The 18,263-nt window shown below is 47.5% G+C and overlaps 1 protein-coding gene across 3 annotated transcripts in view; it reads left to right on the forward strand.

Annotated features, from left to right (window-relative positions):
- The window catches only part of agmo (alkylglycerol monooxygenase), a 496,116-nt gene that overhangs the window by 122,117 nt on the left and 355,736 nt on the right, over positions 1 to 18,263 (forward strand). The gene's annotated exons all lie outside the window — the stretch shown is intronic.

The following is an 18,263-nucleotide window of genomic DNA, read 5'->3' on the forward strand; positions in this document are numbered from 1 at the left end:
ATAAACAGTAAGCACGTTTAAAACAAGTCTCGTCCTCGACCTGTGAGTAATGTGACTTAAGTCAATGATGATCTTAAATTATCTTAAATGATCTTAAGAGCCTATACTGCACCATTTGAGATTGGTATAACCCAGTACATTCATTTGTTTGTAAATTAAATATATTTTATCTTCTGTGTGGCGAACAAAATTAGTACAATTTGTAGAGACTTCCCTGGCCAACGGATTTGGTGTAAACTTGCAATGTTGATTTAGGAGTGTGCACAGTTTTGTAGATAGGGTCTGATCTGTCAAAATTAACTTTAAACCAGTGCATAAGATCACAGAAAACACATGTGCATATGATTTTGAGTGCAACGTCTATATTTTAAAATTCTATATATTTTGTATTGGTTTGGCCAATTTTGCCTGAATTGTAGTGGAAATGCTGCCTCAAATCTTATTAATTACTCAATAGCAATGGAGCATTGAAGAGAGTTAATTGTTTGTCATGGTTGAATATTTATGTTTTCATTTAGAATATCTGTAAATCTTCAAGCCTAAAACAGTGCCATTCATAATAAGCAGTGCAAGACAGTCACCACAACACATCATTTGCACAACTCACCCTTTTTGAATAGACCCTTATTTTAAATGATTGAAGATGCAAATATGCGTGGATGCTCGCTCCATGCCTTAAGACTGCATTTGTCATTAGCGAGATGACAGAAGGGTTCCTGGAGGGAAAATGATTAATACATTTCCTCTTGTGACTAGTGCACCAATTTTCACAGGAAATAGAAAGCATGCTGGGAGCTGAGAATAAAAAAGAAATGCAGACAAAAGACTTGATTATTTTAAAATGGATGAGCACAAGGGAGTAAATGGAATCACCTGAATCCAGTGCAAGATTATTTGGCAGTATTTTAAAATTACAAAGTTGGGTAGTTGTCCCTTAGAATTTGACATGCCGTTCTGATCCCACTCTTTCAACACATCATGAGTAAAGTAAAAAGGATGGTGAAAAATTTCACTCTTTGCCTTTGCAACCATTCCCTCACTGCATATAGCATTTACGGAAGAAGTTACAAGCTCAGAAGATGGACAATACATAGAATCCCTACAGTGCAGAAGGAGGCCATGTGGCCCATTGAGTCTGCACCAACCCTCTGAAAGAGTACTATACCTAAACACAGTCCCTTATCCTGTTCTAATCTAACCTGCACATCTTTTGGACACTAAGGGGCAACTTTGGCATGGCCAATACACCTAAACTGCAACCAAAGAAGAAATGCTGGAAAATCTCGGCAGATCTGGCAGCATCTGTAGGGAGAGAAAAGAGCTAACGTTTCGGGTCCAGATGACCCTTTGTCAAAGCTAAAAGACAGAGAAAGTGGGAAATATTTATACTGTGGAGTGAGAATGGAAGATGAATCATAGACACAGAAACCCAGGGAAATGGGGTGCTGATAGCCAATGGGAAAGAGTGCTAATGGCAGTCCCCAGAGAGAACAAAAGGTGTGAAAGGCCAAACAGAGAAACTAATGTCAGAGGGTAAACTGTGACAGATATAGATGTGGGGGGAGGGGAAGGGGGAAGCAAAGGGGAGAAAGGGTAAGGAAAGATGGATACGATTTGGGGGGGGGGGTAAATATGTATAAAGAAAGAAAGAAATGGTAAAAGACAGTTAAAATGAAGTGGGATAAAAACAAATGGGTCGAGGTGGGGTAGAGCTAGTCATCTGAAGTTGTTGAATTCAATGTTGAGACCGGAAGGCTGTAGCGTGCCTAACCACAAGATGGGATGTTGTTCCTCCAGTTTGCGTTGAGATTCACTGGAACATTGCAGCAGGCCAAGGACAGATATGTAGGCATGGGAGCAGAGTCTTGTGTTAAAATGGCAAGCAACAGGAAGGTGAGGGTCCTGAATGTGCACAGACCAAAGGTGCTCAGCAAAGCGATCACCCAGTCTGCGTTTGGTCTCTCCGATATAGAGGAGACCACATTGAGAGCAGTGAATGTAATAAACCAGATGAAAAGAGGTGCAAATTATACACGGCTTAACCCGGAATGAGTGTTTTGGGCCTGGAATGTTAAGCATGGAAGAGGTAAAGGGACAGGTGTTATACCTTTTGCGAATGCATGGGAAGGTGCCATGGGTGATGGGAGAGGTGTTGGGTATGGTGGAGGAGTGGACCAGATTATCTCAGAGGGAATGTCGCTGCGGAATGCTGGCAGAGGAAGTGAAGGGAAGATGTGTTTGGTGGTGGCATCACGTTAGAGTTGGCGAAAATGGCAGAGGATTATGCTTTTCATTTGGAGGCTGGTGGGGTGAAATGTGAGAATGAGGGGTACTCTATCCTTGTTCTGGGAGGGAAGGGAGGGGGCAAGGGTAGTGGCGTGCGAGATGGACCGCACACTGTTGAGGGCCCTGTCAACAACTGTAGGTGGGAAATCATGGTTGAGGAAGAAGGAACACATTTTTGAAGCACCATTTTGGAAAGTGGCATCATCGGAACAAATGCCGAAGAAGGCGAAGGAGCTGAGAGAAAAGGATTGGATCCTTACAGGGTGTAGGGTGCGAAGAGCTGTAGTCCAGATAGCTGTGGGAGTCAGTGGGCTTGTATGGATATTACAAGATAGTCTATGGCCAGAAATGGAGACAGAAAGATCAAGGAAGGGAAGGGAAGTGTCTGGGATGGACCAGGTGAAAGTGATGGAGGGGTGGAAACTGGAAGGGAAGTTGATTAATTTTTTCAGGTCCGGTCGAAAGCATGAAGTGGCACCAAAAAAGTAATCAATGTACCGGTAAAGGAATTGTGGGAGGGGACCCGGGTAGGCCTGGAACAAGGAATGGTCCACATACTGCAGAAAAAGGCAAGTGAAGCTAGGACCCATGCGGGTACCCATTGCTACACCTTTGATTTGGAGAAATTGGGATGAGTTAAAGGAGAGGTTGTTGAGAGATAGAACAAGTTCAGCCAGGCGGAGGATAGTGGTGGTGGATGGGAATTGGCCAGGCCTCTTTTCGAGAAAGAAGCAAAGAACTCTCAGGCCATCCTGGTGTGGGATGGAGGTGCAGAGAGATTGCACATCCATGTTGAATAGTATGTGGTTAGGGCTTGCGAACTGGAAGCTGTCAATATAACACAGGGCCTCAGAGGAATCCCGGATGTAGGTGGGGAGGGAATGGGCCAGAAGAGTGAGGGATGGAGTCAAGATAAGAGGAAATAAGTTCGGTGGGGCAGGGACATGCTGACACAAATAGGCCTGCCGGGATAGTCCTTTTTGTGGATTTTGAGAAGTAGGTAAAAGCGGGCTGTCCAGAGATCGGAGACTATAAGGTTGGAAGCCGTAGGGGGAAGGCATCAGGAGCAAATGAGGTTGCATAACTGCACAGCTTTGGGCTGTGGGAGGAAGCCGGAGCACCTGGAGAAAACCCACGCTGAAGTGGGGGGAGGAATGTGTGGACTCCATAAATACAGTCACCCAAGGCCGAATTGAACCTAGGTCCTTAATGCCGTGAAGCAGCAGTGCTCACGTTCTGCTCTCCTTGCCCTGTAACTAACCATTTTAAGGCACAAAATCTAGTGTGCATGAAGAGGTACAATGTTAGATTGATGGAACTAGTGAGGGATTATGACTGTCTGCAATGTGCTATTTTCTATCTATGATGTAGGATACAGACTGGAATTGTGTACATAACTGAAAAAGATGCAGTTCCTATTACTACACTCACTTACTTGTTTACCAGTTTTTTCTCAAATTAATGTTGGTCTGTTTTGTATGTTAAGTGGTTTGGATGCCATATGAGTTGCGGATGTTCAACCATGATCAGTTTCCACTTATTTTATCTGCATTTTATTTTCATTACTGTCTGCATCTTGTAGCCCAGCTGAGTAGAAGTGTATTGAACAGAACAAATCTGCCACTGAAGCGATATTGATATGGTTCAGCCATGTTAAAATGTCTGCTGTCATGGTGGTGGCTGCATGCTAAATGTAAAGAACAAAAATCACAAAATCTCAGCCAAACCAAAAGCAGTTTAATAAATATTGCTGACCTGTTATACTGCCTGCACCGTATTGTCTTCAGCATGCAGAAACTAAAGGTCTGCTAAGCTACCTAGTTGTAAATTTGTGAATACACTTGAAGGGATGTGTATATTTGTGGCATATCTTTTTGGTTGGTGACAGGATAAAATAATAGGCCTCCAAGTTTTCATAAGATAAGGGAACTCTTTGGGGAAGTATAAAGGAGAACTGAGTTTATAGCATAAGTCTTTATAACTTATAGTGTTGTTAATGGTGCTTGTTTTATTTAATTATATTTGAAAACAATAAGTTTAAAAATGCAAATTCTTGTGATGCAGTTCTGTCAGTTAATTCGGATTTCTTTTTAAAATAAAGTCTCTAATTGGATATTGATCACTGCCAATTCAACACAGTATCTACTATTTCTAGCCTTTGATTCCCAGATGCAGGTAACCTAATGAAAATATGTTGTCCACTTTCCTGAGGGGTAATTGGATAACTTTATTGTTCGGGTGATATTAAACAGTAAGTTCCAAATCCTGTTGCGATCTTCTCGGAGACCGATAACTTTTAAGAAGAGACTCAGACTTCCAGTTATGGTATGAAAGAATGACACAGCAAATTTCAAGTTTCAAATTTCCACTGTAACAAATGGCTAAAAACGCTAATAACTAAATACTATTTCCTCTCTATAGTCTGCATATATTTTAAACTACAGAGCGATGCTTCTCTTTTATACTTCGCAGCCATTGCACCCTCCAAGGAATTATAGTCCTTTTAGCAAACAGTCCGCAGTAATAAAAATAATCTTTATTAGTGTCACAACTAGGCTAACATCTGCAATGAAGTTACTGTGCAATTCCTCTAGTCTCCACACTCTGGCTCCTGTTCGGGTACACAGAGGGAGAAGTCAGAAAGTCCAATTCACCTAAAAGCACATCTTTCATGACCTGAGGGAGGAAACCGGAGCATCTGGAGGAAACCCGCACAGACAAGGGGAGAAAGTGCACACTCTGCACTGGCAGTAACCCAAGCCGGGAATCCAACCCGGGTCTCTTACACTTTGAAGCAACAGTTTTAGCTGCCTGGGTTGCTCTCGAGCAAGTAGTGGGGCCTCCTTTAGGGGCCAGCTGGGCCCATCAGAGACACCCTCTCACTAAGGACATCCCATCCCTTTAACCCATGTCCCGGCCTCTTGTTGCGAGACATATCTGGGCCCCTCAACATTGTGGGATTGCCTGCAGTCCCAGAAGTGGCCACTGCTGGTGGCTGGTGCTGCCGGGATTAGAGGTTCCAGCCATCGACTGGCCAGCAGAGATCAGCACGCCCTGTAAATTCCAGCTGTCCTTCGTGTTTATTAAGATGGTTAATGCGTTCATGATGACTGACCAATTTTTTGAGAAATTTGCAAATTAGATTTCACTTGGAAATACTAAAGGAGAGGATATTTGCATTTATGTGACTGCACATAGCAACCAAAGCACAAATCCTCTCCTCCTCTTTTCAACCCTACCCCCAACAAGATGTCATCCTTTCATACATGTAATATAATGAAGAAACATGGGGTTGAAGATGCAGATAGTTTTTTTATTGGCTTAGATTTGGTATTCAATATGTTTTTGTTTGCTTAACCTGCTGAAATAAATCATGCTTTTAACACATGGTTTTGTGGCGTATTCATCTCTCTCCAGACCATATGTTAAAGATTTAACTTGTTTCAACATGCTTGGCCCATATGGAAATCGGGCAGCTCTGGAAAGATTTCAGATTTACAATTACTGCACAGTGAAGCACTTCAGGGATCTGGTCCATTCCAGCACAATGTTATAAGGTCCCCGATTTAATTACAAGCTGGAAGTCAAACAGTTTTGAAGTTGTACTGTGTAGTTATCTCATGTGATAATTTACATTAAATGATAGTTGTCAAATTTCTTGCTTTCACATATCCCTAAAATATATATGAATTTTAATGTATTAAATTGTTGGATTAAATGTACAGCCCCAATATTCTTTTGAGTTCTTTCTTCACTGTCAGAAGTATTTATAGTATTTATCAATGAAACTATTGACTACTAAAATTAACTTTTAAATTAACACATAGTTTTTAGGAAACCCAGTTTTTCTTTAACTATGGCTCAAATATTGAAGAATTCACGCGAAAATATAATTTTGCAAACTGTGCTCCACATTTTATTATCATTTTATACAGTGTAAGGTTTTGATTTAGGAGTCAGAGATTACCCCAAAAGGGGGATTGAGCCTTAAGTGATTTTATATGATACATAAGCTAAAGAGGTAGAAAATACACTTGATCCATAACAGGTGAGAACGATTTACTGGTTCTCAATCAGACGTACGTATGGGGGAAGCAGAGCAATGCTGATCTAGGTGGCTGGTGGCGGCAGTCGCCTCAGGTTGGTTTACTGGTCGTCGATTGGATGAATCGATGGATGAAGCCGGAAGTGGCAGTCTCTTCTGTTCTCGGTCTTGAGCTAGTAAACGTGTTCGGGCAAAGCCAGCTTGAGAAACTCTTTCCTGCCTGAAATCATTTGGAACTAACCGAGATGTTAAGCTGGATCCAACATCGGTCCAAATCGAGAAACTCTTCTCTGTCTGAACTGATTTTACCTCGCAAGAGCTGGTTTATATGCCTTATTTCTGGGTGCCTTGCATCTATCATTTATTCAATAGTCCATCAGCAAGAAACAGATAATCAAAGCAATTGCCCTATTTCTGTCAGAAACCCATGAAGTCAGTTCTAATAGTTTGCCAGGAGATCCTGTTTAACTTTTACTCAAATAATTTGTTTACATATGGTTCATGAGACACCCCTCCGTCACTGATCAGGAAGATCTTGATTCAGAGCCTGTGCTGAAGACATGTCCGTGCAGCAACAATGGCTTACGCTAGCTTGTGTTTGTCAATCCAGGAAGCTCTCTTCACAGAGAGAGAGCTAGTCCCACAACATTCAATACATTTTTAGAAATTTCATTAGGTTATTATTAGGCAGTGATTTCTTACAGCATTGTATTACATCTAAGTTTTAACTTCTTGTTTACCTCTCCATTTCTCTAACTGCAGTATTATTTTATGTGTCACAATAATTCCTGTTATCCCCAACAATGGCCAAACTTTTCCAGCTTTTCATGCCGGCGGGATCTTATGGTCCGTGGATTTCTCGGCGGCGAGGGGTGCATTCAGTGGAATGCACAACGGCCAGACCAGAAAGTCCCACCACCAGCCAATGGCGAGCCACCTCTGCCCCATGATACACACGCTGGTTTGAGTGATAAATCCGACCCAACAAAATACCAGAAATGGTATGAATTATCAATGCTTATTGATGTCTATAAATGCTCAGAATTGTCCCACATGTTTCTTTTCAATAATTGGAACTCTCTAAACCTATTTTGTAATGAATTTTTATGTTATTGTTTTGAATTGTTTCTCTCCCCACTCAGTGCCTCCCTGCACCATTCCACTTTGTCTCAGAAAAGCTGGGCAGCCGTTTTCAGGCCAGCCTCAATGCTACCTTATCACTAGCCTCTTCAATTGCTCGTTGTCCTAACCACCTTGCTTGTTGCTCAATATATTCGCACACTGGCACGCTTCAGTCATCGGGCTTCGAGTAGAGAATCATGGGTGCAGGCCTTCATTCTGCCACTTTGTGGCACTGCTTTCCACTGCTGCCCTGTTCAACATCTTGATGTGTTGTTTTCTTCCTGCTTGGAGAATGAGGGGATTCTGTCATTAGTAGCCCAGTCTGAATCTATGGGCGCGATTCTCCGCACTCTTGCCGGTTCGGAGAATAGCGGGCCGCGCATATTTTCACAGCGACGCCGGTCCGACGCCCTCCCGCTATTCTCCGAACCCCGCACAAACTACACATCGGCATTCCCGGCAAAGGCCTTGAAAGATCCCCGACATGACCAGAAGCCCGACTTATTGGCCCCCCGCTATTCTCCGGCCCGTATGGGCCGAAGTCCCGACGTCCTCACGCCATGTTTTCACGCCGGCCAACACACCTGCTTTTCAAGTTCGTCAACCAGTCGTGCTGGCTGACGAGAGCTTTGAGTAGGTGAGCGCACCGCTCAGTGCACTGCACAGCGCACTGCTGGAGTCTGGCCACAACGGGGAAGGCATCCCCGAGAATGGGAGGGGGTCCAGAGCGGGGGGAGACGGAGGGGGGGAGTGGGAGTGGGGGGTGGGGTAGGGAGAGAGTGAGCGAGTGACTCGTCCAACCCCGTTACAAAATGTCTGCCACCATACCATGGCGTGCCGGTCACGAGGACATGGCCGCTGGTTGCCCTGTGGCTTATGGCCACAGGCCACTGATGCACCGGTGAAGAGGACGTAGTTAACTGCCCGTTGGATGCAGAAAGTGACCAGGGGTTAGGCTGCCCCCGTGTCAGCAGCGCGACCAGGCCACCGGGACACACAGATATCCCGTGGCAGGCGGCTGCCGAGGTGTCGACTGACCTCCGTGTAACATGTCCCGTTTCACTGCCCCCCACCACCCTTCTGTAGGTTAGCACAATGTCTGTGAACAGAACGGCTATGTTCTGCGCAGTGGTTGGCGCCGCTGCACTGCATTTGGATATGGAGCAGCAGCCACACCCACAACCCGCAGTGGATGCAGGGCCAGCTGCAGCAGCAGAGGGAAGGGCCGAGGAGTTGCCAGCGTCGAGCAGCAAGGGGGGGAGGAGGAGGAGGGGGAGGAGGAGAGAGTGAGGGTGCAGCCACGGCACCAGAGGCGACGACCAAGGCCGAGGGTGTACCGTGTCCGGATCTCTTTCCTAACAACGACGGACATCACCTGCAAGAGGAGACTCCGGCTGAGTAGGCGGACAGTGATACATATCTGTCATCTCGTGGTGCACCTCGCTCCACGTGGAACGGGGGGAGGACACGCGATCCCGGTTGCCATCAAGGTGACGGTCGCTCTTAACTTCTATGCGACTGGCTCCTTCCAGTCTCCGAGCGGGGACCTCTCCGGGATCTCCCAGTCATCGGTCCACAGGTGCATCCGGGATGTGACCGACGCCCTCTATACCATCGCGGACCGCTACATCACCTTTCCCGAGGACCGAGCAATTCAAGACTCACGAGCTTGTGGATTTGCCAGCGTGGCCGGGATACCAATGGTGCAGGGGGCAATCGATTGTGTTCACGTCCCCATGCGCCCGCCTGCAGGGGACAGGGAGGTGTTCACAAACAGGAGGGTGACATACTCCATGAATATCCAGGTGGTATGCGACCTCCACATGACGTTCATGAACGTCTGTGCAAGGTTCCCAGGGAGTGTGCATGACTCCTACATACTGGCGCAGTCGTACATCCCTGCGATGTTTGAGGGACGTCCCCCCCGGCTGAGGGGCTGGTTGCTAGGCGACAGGGGTTATCCACTGAGTTCTTGGCTGATGACGCCTATACGGAGGCCTCAGACCAATGCGGAAACACGATACAACGAGGCCCATGCAGCAACCAGGGGTGTGGTGGAGCGCTGCCTTGGCCTCCTGAAGATGAGATTCAGGTGCCTGGACCACCCCGGAGGGGCCCTGCAGTACCAGCCCGACAGGGTCGCTCGCATTGTTGTGGTCTGCTGTGCGCTGCACAACATCGCGATTCAGAGGGGAGATGACCTGCTGCAGGAGGCGGAGGGAGAAGCCAGTGGCAGTGGTGCCAACACAGAGGAGGAGGAGGAGGAGGAGGAGGAGGCTGGCGGAGTGGCGGGCGCAGCACGTAGACATGACCCAGGTGCTGGTGATGTCCAGGAGGCGGCACGACAGACCCGGCGAGGACGGCGGGCACGCGACGCCTTGGTGGCAGCACGGTTCACGCGTCGCATGCGACGTCCCCGCTGAACACCAAACCACCACCTGCATCGCTAGTCGTGCAGAGGGTCAACACACAACTGCCACCACCACAATCCCCCCCACCCCCTCTCAGTGTACACTGCTCCACTTAGACATCACCCTTATCACTGGGTCCAGACGGTATGGCTGTGTCAGCGGGTGTGATCAGTGCCATGTGGAATGATGACAGCACGCTCTCCGATGAGCTGTGAGCTCAGAATCGTTAGAGAGAGTCTGACCCATGGCAATAGCTGAACCATCCACCTTGGTGGTCGCTGAGTTTATCACGGACACTCCATCACGTGCCCGCGTGGGCTAGCTGTGGGAGGGGGTGGGGGAGGGGCAGGGACTGCACACCCGGCACCGAAGTTTCACCGTTCGTCAACCCCAGCGACACTCGGTCACCATCACGATTCCTGTGGCTGTGGAACAATCACACGGTATTACAAGTAAGGTGGAACAGTGCGTTTAATGTTAACAATAATTTACAGGTGCCCTAGCCCCTACAATTAAACTGTGCCCTTCACGCGTGCCAACTTACTCAGTGTCTCTCCTTGTTGCCTTACGGACCCTACCACTACGTTTAAGTGATTCCCCAGATGATACAGCAGGAGTGAAGGAGGACTGCTGCGAATCGCCCCCTTCGACTCGTTTCTCCTTCGGCAAGCGTTTCCTGGGGCGACCCAGCCTTGATGGGCCAGGCTGCTCTGCGGGCGTCTCGGGTGACGTTGTGCCACCCTGCTCTGCCTGCTGCCCACCCGATGCACCAGGGATGGGACTGGGGGAGGCCGAGAATTCCGTGACGTCCCGTGATGGAGTTAATGGGACAGGCCCCAAAATCTCCTCCTCCCTCGGGGAGCCCGGTGGCCCCCGGGCCTCACTTTGGGACAGAGGTGCGAGCGGGGAGGTGCCCCGTCGCGCCACCGACACCTGGTGCTGCCAGTCCTGGAGGCCTGCAACGGTATCCACCAGGATCCGAAAGTTTGCAGAGACGGAGTCCAGGGAGTTAGACATTCCCGCCAGGGACTGTGCGATCTCAACCTGTGAGTGCACGACGCCATCCAGCACATGTGCCAGGCGGTTGATGCTCTCCGCGACTGACTGCTCGGACTGTGCCATCGACTGCTGTGACTGTGCCATGGCGTGCTGCGACTGGGCCATGACCTGCTGAGACTCGGCCAAGGCCCACAGCGCGCCAGCAATGGCGTGTTGGCTCTGGCACATTGCTGCCTGTGAGAGGGCAACCCTGTCCAGGGCCGAGGATGACGCGTGCACATTAAGCCCAACGCCTTGCATAACCTGACCCATTGCCTCCACCGCGGATGCCACCCGTGCGGTGTCGGCCTGGGTTGCTGCCATGAGCGGCACCACTCCCTGCTCGTGGACGCGGTTCGACTCCTCTAACAGCGTCTGCAGAGTCTGGAAGACAGCCCTCATCCCGTCATTGTTTCCCGGGGTTTCTTGATGCATTGGCTGTGCGGGTGGGTTGAGAAAGTCCAGGAACTCGGAAAACGTCTGGGAGCCAGCTGCATGCTGGGTCTGGCCTGGCCTCCGCCAGTCCGGGCCCTCGGCTGCTCCGATCTCCACCTGCTGTACCTGCTCAGCTGTGATGTGCGACCCAGACTGTGACCCAGGAGCCTCATCACTAAATAGGCCAACCGGGGTGAGTATCTCTGGGAGGTGTGGGAGATAGCTCTGCCGCAAGCTCGAGGTCGTCTTGGGTGGATGCCTCCTCTATGTCATCGGCCCGCTGAGAGGCCGCAGGGCGTTCGCGGGCCATTTCTCTCTCTTGCTCTCTCGCCGCCCTCTGGGCGTCCTGCTCCACAGATTCGGGTGGGGAGGATGGGACTCCCCGCTGATTGGGCACCCTCTGTTGTGCGGCCCTGGGTGAGCTGGGGGCAGATGCCCGTGTCCGCCTGGAGGCAGACGGCCCTGGTCGTTTGGCATCACGTCCTAGGGAAGAGAATGAAACGGGTTATTTAGAGACGCTCGGCCGGGCGCTGGACGGTCCCAGTGGGCAGGGTGTGAAGGGACAGAGGATGGGGGAGGTGTTCCAGTGGGCAGAGTGTGAAGGGACAGAGGATGGGGGCGTGGGGGTGTTTGTCATGCAGGGTAGTCTCACTTGTTGCAACTCCGCCAACCTCGCATTGCGCGATCTCCCGGGTGGCAGATCCCCCAACAAGGTCCAGTGCCCTCTGCTCAAACGTGGTGAGGGGGTGCAGGATGGGCGAACCCCATCCAGTCTTGTTCCCCTCACGGGTGTTGTGAGCGGTCTTGTCCTGTTGAGGGAGGGGGCATAGGTAGATCATTACAATACGGCAGGTATCAGCAGTCCGTTCAGATACTGGCACAGTTTGGGGGTCAAGTTGTAATAAAACCATTGCATCTCTCCACGGGGGCCAGAGCGCTGGGTCTGCGACTACTTTGTGAACCACCCTCAACTCACTCTGCCCCAATCCCCCTCCACCCCCCGTGCCGGGGGGTGGGGGGGGGGTGATTAAGTACAGGGGGGAGGGATGGTTGTGACCCGGGGGCACCCTCTTGGCACTTACCCTGGCAGCCCTGGTGAGGTCATGCATCTTTTTCCGGCATTGGTCTGCAGAGCGAGGGGTCTGCCCCACAGCACTGACGGCAGCAGCCACCTCACGCCAGGCCTGGCGCACCGCGCTGGCAGGGTGGCGATACCCTCTACGTGGGCAGATGATGCCCCTCCTCAGCTCGATTGATTCGAGCAGCGCCTCCACGTCAGCTTCCACGAATCGCAGGGCTGCTCTCCTGCGCTCCGACATCCTGGCCTACAGTTTCTGTGCTCACCCACGCCTTTTTACGGTGTCGGGCGGCGTCACGGGGGCGTGTTCATGTCGCCGTCGCGTTCCGGCGTCATCGCGCACGTGATTGACGCGGCCCCGTTCCTAGCCCATTTCCCGGACGTGAATACGACGGGAACTGGGCCATGTCGTGCCGTCGCAAAAGTCGCGATTTGAATCGCGCCCTATATTTTTAAAGTCTTCAATATTATCTGAACAACATTGGTTGGAAATGTCTTTGAAACCTGACCAAGTTTCATATTTAAATTTTTATTTTTCAATTACATTATATTGATCATATATAAATTGTTTAATTTAAAATTTACTTTATGCCATTGAAAATGCTTCTGTGTGATAATGTGTTACCGTATGCAGCATATCGCTGTTGGCTTTTAGATCACATTGAAAATCTAATGTGATCTGATAATTGCTCAAGTTGTATTTAACTGGTTATGTTGCTCAAAGCAGAAACTAATTGGATCAATTTGGAATGTCCAACATGGTCACACAAGGTGATGGATCAGTAGGAATTGAAATAATTAGAGGATGTTGTGCATTAAATCTCAGAAAGAAATCATCAGTTCACAACTGACTTGCATTGTGGGATAATCAACTTAAAGTGAATTGTTTATGTGAATTGAGTTTTGGTTGGATGTACGTCATGAGTGTTGCAGTCTGATGCAGAGTTGTGTGCTGCAGAGACAGGGATGGTTGTCTTTGGTTCACTGAGAAGTGTTTTGTCCAGGGGCTAAGTACTGAGTCAAAACATTTTGCTGCATTAATTTTAAAGGTCCCAAACAAATCAATGAAGCCATCAGTAAATCAATAAATCTGTAACTCATGATTGTTCTAGATCCGACCCACAACGGTCATGTCATCAGCAAACTTGTAGATGGAGTTGGAGCCAAATTGAGCTCCAAAGTCATGTGTGCATAGGGAATATCGTAGGGGGCTACGTATGCAGCCTTGCGGGCTCCCGGAATTGAGGACTATCGCGGAGGAGGTGTTGTTGTTTATCCTTACTGATTATTAGGATAAACATTGGGTTTTAGATCCAGCTACAAAGGACTTCATGCTTTATGCCAACAGTTTTTCCGTCATGAATGAGATTGAAAAGCAAAAGCTGGCCTCGGTGTTTTTCACAGCCATCAGAATGGAAAATCTCACTTTACTGAGGAATCACATTGCCCTGGAGAGGCCAGCAGATTTATACAACTTGTGGACATTTTGGTAAAAGCACTTTGATCCCATTCTCATTCCTATTTTGAAATGTTTTTGTCACTTGTAAACAATAAAGAATACAAACGCAAACTCAAAGCTCTGCTTTCGAACTGAACTGCCCAGCAGAATAGGAATGGCCCTTTTTTCTTGCAACAAACATTGCAGTTAGCAATGGGACCTGCCAGCTCCTACATCATGCAGCGACAGCAGATCGCCTGCCCAGCCATCTCTACTTAGTTAATTCATCAGTTTTCCAGTGTTTTAAAAAAAATTTACTACAGATTCTCTGTAAGCCAATTAGGTCACAGCTTTCCTGCGACGTCAGTTTTTTCAGCTTCAGTGGAATCCCCGATAATCATCGCCCCATGCTCCGTTCTCCTTGAATCTCCTCCTCCTCTCGCTCTCCTTGACTCTCCGGCTCCTCTCGCTCTCCTTGAATCTCCAGCTCCTCTCGCTCTCCTTGACTCTCCGGCTCCTCCTGCCCTTTTGAATCTCTGGCTCCATTGCCCTTTTGAATCTCGAGCTCCTCTCCCGCTCTTTTGAACCTCTGTCTCCTCTCGCCCTTTTGAATCTCTGGCTCCTCTCGCGCCCGGCATGCTTCGTTTCATTGGTCAGAACATTGAATACAGGAGTTGGGATATCTGACTGAAGTTGTACAAGACATTAGTAAGGCCACATATGGAATACTGTGTGCAGTTCTGGTCACCCTATTATAGAAAGGATATTGTTAGACCAGAAAGAATGCAGAAAAGATTTACCAGGATGATACCAGGACGTGATGGTTTGAGTTACAAGGAGAGGCTGGATAGACTGGGGTATTTTTCCCTGGTGCGTAGGAGGCTTAGGGGTGATCTTGTAGAGGTCTATAAAATAATGAGGGGCATCGATAAGGTAGATATTCAACATCTTTCGAAAAAACTAGGGAGGTCTAAAACTAGAGGGCATAGGTTTAAGGTGAGGGGGGAGATAGAAAAGGCAATTCTTTCACACAGAGGATGATAATTATTTGGTACGAACTGCCAGAGGCAGTAGTAGAGGCGGGTACAATTTTGTCTTTTAAAAGCATTTATACAGTTATAGGGAAAGATGGGTAAAGAGGGATATGGGCCAAATGCGGCTAATTGGGGATTAGCTGAGTGGTAAAAACTGTGCGGCATGGACATGTTGGGCTGAAGGGCCTGTTTTCATGCTGTAAACCTCTATGACCATGTCAGAAAAGAGGGACTCTTGTTTTTGGCAGATTCTTATATTACACTTTTTCACTAAAATGTCCTTTTACAAAAACATAAAATTAAAAAAAACAACATTTACACTTTGCATTATTTGTGTGTTCCATGAAACTTGTCATGTGTAATTTTGTTTTTCAATGGTTTCAAGGATTTGTTCTCTCATCTCTTGGATTCTATTAAAAACAAAGTTCTTGTGCAACCATCAGCAAACAAAATGATGAGTGTTATTCAACATATCTCCCTGTTTGCTCCATGATATTTTTGTCTTGCAATCTGACTTATCCAATTTTGCCTGATAACTTAAGGAAGCTTAGAGTGACCCTAAGAAGTTGAAAATGCAGCACTGTGTAAGTTGCAGTTGAACATCAATCATTTGTTTTGTGAGGAACGTAATTTGTGTCGAGGCCAGCAGAGTCCAGCTTTGTTACATACGGCCCCGAATTGAACACACGTCTTAGTCTAAATACACTTTTAGGCTACAAAGGGCACCCATTCTCCAACCAAACATTAATTTCTGACCATGTAGAGTGGATTCCCCTTCTATTAGCTCTCGAGGAACAGAACTTTACAGGGCAAGTGCTCACTTTGGGAATTCAGAGCGAGTGTCCATACATTACTCTGTCATGATCTGTCCTGTGTACAAACCCCCCATAAATTGGTGCAACACTTTCATGTAAAATGGTGGCCCCATAACAATATCAGTTTCTCTGTAGACTATATCCTGTATTTACCAGATAAATATTTTTCCTGTGTGTACAGACAGTAGCAGACATTAACATGCATAGAATATAAACTCTTAAAAGTCTTTAAAATAATTTGGTTTTTTTTACAAATTTTTGGTCTTTTCCCCCTCTCTAAAGGTTCTCAGGAACACTTCCATGTTACTATAGCCCCATGTGACAAAATTTCTTCCACACGCTTCATTTGCTCTCCGAGTGATAGTTCTGCAGTTTTGCCCATATTACTTATTTGCTAAAGATTTGAATATTTCACTATTCACACTGTCAGAAAGTGACAAGAAAAATTGACCGGCTGTGGGGAATGGATGGGACGATTTGGATAGCTCATTCAAAGAGCTGGCAAGGGAATATTGGGCCAAAAAACCCCACACTGCAGGATTCTATGCATCCATTTCATTTCCTCTCCTCACAATTTAACCTTCTCTGATCTGGGCTGAATTGTTTATGTCCCTGGTGGGCGCGATTCCTTCAGTGAAGCGCATAAATTGGCTTGGGTGCCCTCCCCGCCATCTTTCTACCCAACTTATGAGCTCACCCCCAAGACATGTGTGTGTGTGTGTGTGTGTGTGTGTGTGTGTGTTTGGGGGGGGGGGGGGGGGGGGGGGGGGCGGTGGACCAGGTGCATTCAGTTTGCTGTCTACACTGGGAGTGCAGAGGATATGACACTCCCTGTTATATACAGGGGAAGGGGGTTCTCTGATTGGGCCACTAATCAGGGAACTCGTATTCTAATTGGCCAATCTCAAAGGCCTGGCCTTAGTCATTACACCCAGACTTCCTTGCTCTGGATATCTTAAGCCCTTGGCTCCACTTGTCCCTCACCTGCAGCCCCAGCAGCTGCAACTGTTACTGCCTCCTTGATACTGCCGGGACTGACGTAACTGTCAGCCAACTGGATTGGCCAGCAGCTCCACAGGGTGAGACTTCCACCTCGGAAGACCCAGCTGGCCCTTGTTAATTGGTCCTGCAGCACTGTGTTGCTGCGGGGCTGCTCCGTGAGGCATCGGTTGGCTTCATGTCAATGTGATTTTCTTTGGGGGAATGGTGTACTGTCCACTCCCCAATATTATTTAGCCCCATATCTTTTGAACCTTTCTTCAAAATCAAACTATTATCTCTAGTTTCCGATTAAGTGCACATTCTGGCAACATTATTTCCGATAATATATTAACTGTAGTCAAAATCAGCATAGCTTGCTTGTACTTATTATCCATTGTTTTAAACTCAGAATTCTGTTTTTATAGCCCATTTCTAACTGTACACTGAAGTTTGGTGTATAAAGTCAAAGATGTTTACAGCATGGAAACAGGCCCATTGGCCCAGCTGGTCCGTGCCACCCAGTTTCTATCACTAAGCTTGTCCCACTTGCTTGCATTTGGCCCATATCCCTCTATACCCACTCTGCCCATGTAACTGTCTAACTGCTTTTTAAAGGACAACATTGTACCCGCCTCTACCACTGCCTCTGGCAGCTCGTTCCAGATGCTCACCACACTGTGTGTGAAGACATTTCCCCTCTGGTCTCTTTTGTATCTTTCTCCTCTCACCCTAAACCTATGCCCTCTAGTTCTAGACTTCTCTACCTTTGGAAAAAAGATGTTGATTATCTACCTTATCGAAGCTCCTCATTATTTTATAGACCTCTAAGCCTCCAACGCTCTAGGGAAAAAAGGTCCCAGCCTATTCAACCTCTCCTTATAACTCAGACCATCAAGTCCTGGTAGCATCCTCGTAAATCTCATCTGCACTCTTTCTAGTCTAACAATATCCTTCCCATAATAGGGGGACCAGAACTGGACACGGTTTTCCATGTGTGGTCTTACAAATGTCTTGTACAACTTCAACATGACGTTCCAACTCCTGGGTTCAATATTCTGACCAATAAAACCTCGCAGGCTGAATGCCTTCTTCACCACCCTGTCCAACTGCGACTCCACCTTCAAGGACCTATCAACCTGCATTCCTAGATCTCTTTATTCTGTAACCGTCACCAACTCACTACCATTAACTAAATACGTCCTGCCCTGGTTTGATCTATCAAAATGCATCACCTCACATTTATCCAAATTAAACTCCATCTGCCATTCATCAGCCCACTGTCCCAATTGGTCAAGATCCTGTTGCAATCTTATGTAACCTTCTTCACTATCCATTATGCCACCAATCTTGGTGTCATCTGCAAAATTAATAATCATGCCTCCTATGTTTTCATCTAAATCATTTATATATATCATAAATAACAGTGGACGCTGCACCGATTCCTGAGGCACACCGCTGGTCACAGGCCTCCAGTTTGAAAAACAACCCTCCACAACCACCCTTTGGTTGCCAAGCCAATTTTGTATCCAATTGGCTACCTTGCCCTGGATTCCGTGAGATTTAACCTTTTGTAACAACCT

Source organism: Scyliorhinus canicula, chromosome 5 (assembly GCF_902713615.1).
Source record: "Scyliorhinus canicula chromosome 5, sScyCan1.1, whole genome shotgun sequence".
NCBI classification, from domain to species: Eukaryota; Metazoa; Chordata; class Chondrichthyes; order Carcharhiniformes; family Scyliorhinidae; genus Scyliorhinus; species Scyliorhinus canicula.